General features: G+C 52.0%; 1 long non-coding RNA gene across 1 annotated transcript; it reads left to right on the top strand.

The window, feature by feature from the left end:
• The first annotated feature begins 324 nt into the window (after window positions 1–324).
• LOC123063463 (uncharacterized) lies at window positions 325–3,469 on the top strand. The gene is made up of 5 exons (XR_006430340.1): window positions 325–488; window positions 660–726; window positions 918–2,881; window positions 3,011–3,116; window positions 3,214–3,469. It is a non-coding gene; the product is annotated as an uncharacterized lncRNA (long non-coding RNA).
• Window positions 3,470–4,255: the final 786 nt, after the last annotated feature.

The following is a 4,255-nucleotide window of genomic DNA, read 5'->3' on the forward strand; positions in this document are numbered from 1 at the left end:
TCACTGTACGTGCGTACCATGTCGATCGATCACTAGCTAGTGTGTGTGTGTGTGTGTGTTTCAATCTGCTCAACAAACCTAGGCCATGGATTCACACTTTGGATTTGTCAAGCTCGTAAAGGCACGTGCTGTTGAGTCACTCCGAATCGAATCCGGCTAATGGTCGATCCGCAACCGCGTGGCGTGGTCTGAAAAGGTGGGGAGAACCTTGTGTACTATCTACTATGCTCTATCTACGTGCTCTCCGCGTGCCTGTTGCGACGGTGGGAGTGGCCAGCAGCTAGCCGGCGGTGTGTATATATAGATAGGACCTTGGGGCGTCGAGACGAGCAGAGAGGCACCCATCAGCATCCAGCAGAAACCATCGATCGATCGATCGCCGGACACAGCATCGATTCTCCTCGCACACGCACATACGGATTCAGTCGATCGATAGATATACGTGATGGAGAATGAGAGGAACAACCAGGCTCCACCCCTACCCCCAGGTTAGTTAATTTCGACCAGTTTTGATCTCCACGCTCATGTCTGAAAACCGAGGCTGAACTCACTTCAGTTAGCTGCGGTGTCGTCGTCAGATGAGATAAAGATAGGCTAGCACGTACCCCAAGCTGTTGCTTTAGTTTGCTCATGCGTGTGCCTTACGTATGCGTGTGCAGGCTACTACCCATCCGCGGCTGCGGAGCAACGTCAAGGCGGCGGCGAAAAGGGATTCATCCAAGGATGGTAAGTACGCGCCACCACCAGCTGCTCCATCGATCGATAGCACCTCCTTTGTACTCCCTCCGTTTTAAAATAGATGATCCAATTTTATACTAATTTTAATATAAAGTTAGTATAAAGTTGGGTCATCTATTCTGAAACAGAGGGAGTAACTTACTTCATTGTCGCTGATCTCGATGTGTCGTGCTTTTCAGCCTGGCCGCGCTCTGCTGCTGCTGGATCTGCGACATGTGCTGCGACTAACTCGCCGGTCGCTGCCGGCACAAGACGTTGGTGCTAGTATAGACCTATGAAGAGCATACACACAGAGAGACTCGTTGCTTAGTTAAGTGTTTGTTTGTTGTTTTAGGTAGTGCAAAAAATACCCCGCAAAAAAAAAAGTAGTGCAGAAAATAACCGAGAACCCATGCATGAGTGGTGTCCATGTAACTTACCGTGCGTATCGATAATTCTACACCTACGAAAGTTCTATGTAGGGTTACGTAACCTTCCATAAAATCCCCCCCCCCCTATTTTAACCGGGGTGGGCCCCAGCTGCAAATCCTGGCCCAATTAACAAACCCCACATCAGCTTTTACGTGAACGTAGCATTACGTATGTGTAGCATTGCTCCGTGCGTATTGGGGCTTTGCTACACCCAGGCAATTATTGTACGTAAAACTACGTGAAAACTGGTTTGGGTGATTTGATTGGAAGAAAAAAAATGGCCCGGACCCCACCACGTGAAATTCGGGGGGAAGAGAGAAGTAAATTACGAAGTTTAAGTAAGTTTACCTAGATGGTACGTAGGTGTAGGATTAGAATAATGCTACATCTATGAATGGCTTAAAGTAATCCTTAGAGGATTAGACAGCTAGCAAGTTATGATTGGAGTCAGAGAGAAGGCGTAACACCCCAACTACTTACAAATTGGTAGTAGTTATACATAGATCATAAGGGCACTATACAAAATAGCGTCGCCCTTAAAAATATGATGTTAACGTACTATAGCGTGGTATAGTACTGTGCCATTAACAAGATATTATATATTAATCAATTTAGCGAGACAATTCTCTACATACTATAGCATGCTACTAGCGACACTATAGCATGCTATTTTCGCAGTGATACAACACAAATCTTTTTCAACGCACGTGGTGCCCAACACTCTAAGTCAAACATGCTTGACTAAGAAGTTCTCACGCGATTGCTTCTAGATATGGGGACGGGTACGGCCGTGGTCATGGAGGACAGGGTGACGAGGGAACACATCGCGGCCGACGAGGAGTGCATGGAGGACCTCCGCCGCCAGTACTGGGGCTTTTGAACTTGCGAGTGTGTTTCATACTCCAAGTTTGAATAACCATTTACTGAGGAGCACTATCTAGTATTATATCTCGAGTTCTCGACAGTCGACACCACCTTGATCTTTCGCGACAACGAACGCTCCATCTATAGCCAGATAATGTTTTCCCTGGCCGATTCACAAAAACTCCACGCACGCTTTGGCCAGCGAATATCAAACAGATAACCGACCCCGAAACAGCAGTCAGAAAGGGGGGCCGGAATATGGTTGCTTTGCATCTGATCTGTAGCTAACTTTCTCCCGTCATCTAGCCGGCGACGGCGCGACCCGAACCGTCGATCCCTTGCACCAACCCCTGGATGGCCGGCTAGCTTGTCGATCACTGTACGTGCGTACCATGTCGATCAGTAGCTAGTGTGTGTGCGCGCGCGCTCAACAAACCTCGGCCATTGATTCGGGCAGCACACTTTCCATTTCTCAAGCTCGTAAAGGCACGTGCTGTTGAGTCAGTCCGAATCGAATCCGGCTGATGGTCAATCCGTATCAGCAACCGCGTGGCGTGGTGAGGAAAGGTGGGCAGAGAACCTTGTGTACTATACTAGTATGCTCTATCTTTATGTGATCTCCGCGTCCCTCTTGTCTATGAGCATCTCTTTGGCGGTGGGTGTGGATGTGTGTATATAGATACGAACTTGGGGCGTCGAGAAGCACCCATCATCAGTCAGCTGAATCCCGTGGATCGATCGACCGCCGGCCACAGCATCGGTTCTCCAAACGGCGACGAGCACGTCCGAAGCTGGTCGTTAGATAGATAGATAGATAGATACGTGATGGAGAACGACAGGAACAACCAGGCGCCGCCGCTACCCCCAGGTTAATTAATTTCGATCGCCATTTTCGACCTCCATGCTTATTTCTGAAACTGTCGCTGGATTCGCTGCATCGATTCAATTAGTTGTTGGCTTGTTTGCTCATGCGCGTGCCGTTGGTGTGTGCGTGCAGGCTACTACCCATCTGCGGCTGCGGAGCAACGTCAAGCCGGTGGCGGGAAGAAGTCGCGCCGGGGGAGCACCAAATCCAGGGGCGAGAAGGGATTCATCGAAGGATGGTACGTACGCCCCACTACCACCTCCTTTGTAATTTGCTTAACTGTCCTTAGTGATTTCCAGCCTGATAATGGTCTGAATTTGGTCTGTGTTTTTCAGCCTGGCGGCGCTGTGCTGCTGCTGGATCTGTGAGATGTGCTGCGACTAACCGGCCGGCGACGTCGCTGCCGTTGGTGCTAGTACCTGCGTTGAAGAACGTACACATACAGAGAGAGTCGCTGCTTAATTACAGTGTTTGTTTGTTTGTTTGTTGTTTTAGGTTCTGCGTAACTAACCGAGAACCCGCGCGCGTGTGATGTCCTTGTACCGTTCCTCAAACCTATAATCAATTTTAAGGCACCAAATTATCGGGCTACTCTTGAAGATCCTCTAATTAAAGATAACATCTGCCGTGCAAAAATGAAAGCTTTTTTCTGCTTATAACTTTTTTTAATAAAGACACTTAAAGACATCTTATAGCTGTCCCCGAAACACTAATCCCACGAGCCAGAAGCGTCATTCCCCCTCCCCTCTCCCTCCCACGCCGCACCTGCGCGGCGGGGAGGGAACCCTAGGCGGCCGCTGCCGAGTTCCCCACCCTCCCTCGTCCACTCCCGCCGCCGCCAAAGGGCCTGGCCGGGCAAAGCTCGCCCGGGCTGGCGGCGGCGGGCCCTCTCGATCCCCCGTAGGCAGAGGTGTGGCGCGGGCCTCCTCTCCGGCTGGGGCACAGCGCGACGCCGCGTGGGCGCGTTGGAGACCACTGGCAAGGTGGCGGCATGGACGGTGGCGGATCGTGCGGGGCGAGCTCTAGCGGCGTGGATCTCGCGCGTGGGGTGCTTCTGTGACGAGGGCTATGCGCGGCACGACCTGGCGCTTCCTGGGCGTCGGGCGGTGGCTGCTGGCAGCAAGGTAGTCGGCGGCTGTTCTCACGGGCAGGTGGAGGCAGGTTAGCGGGTGGACGGTGGACGCCTTGGCCTCGGGTGGCGGTGGCGGAACGTTGTGTGGAGAGCCGAGGGGGTGCGGGGCAGGCACCATGGTTGCAGATGCTCGGTGGGCAAACTCCCGGCTGCTGGCTACCTTCCATTTGGCTCCGGGATACCCAGATCTGATGGGGCGGCATCCCCCCCTGGTGCATTGGCTGGTAGTTGGCTGGCAACGCGGA

Source organism: Triticum aestivum, chromosome 3A (genome assembly GCF_018294505.1).
Source record: "Triticum aestivum cultivar Chinese Spring chromosome 3A, IWGSC CS RefSeq v2.1, whole genome shotgun sequence".
Taxonomy (NCBI): Eukaryota; Viridiplantae; Streptophyta; class Magnoliopsida; order Poales; family Poaceae; genus Triticum; species Triticum aestivum.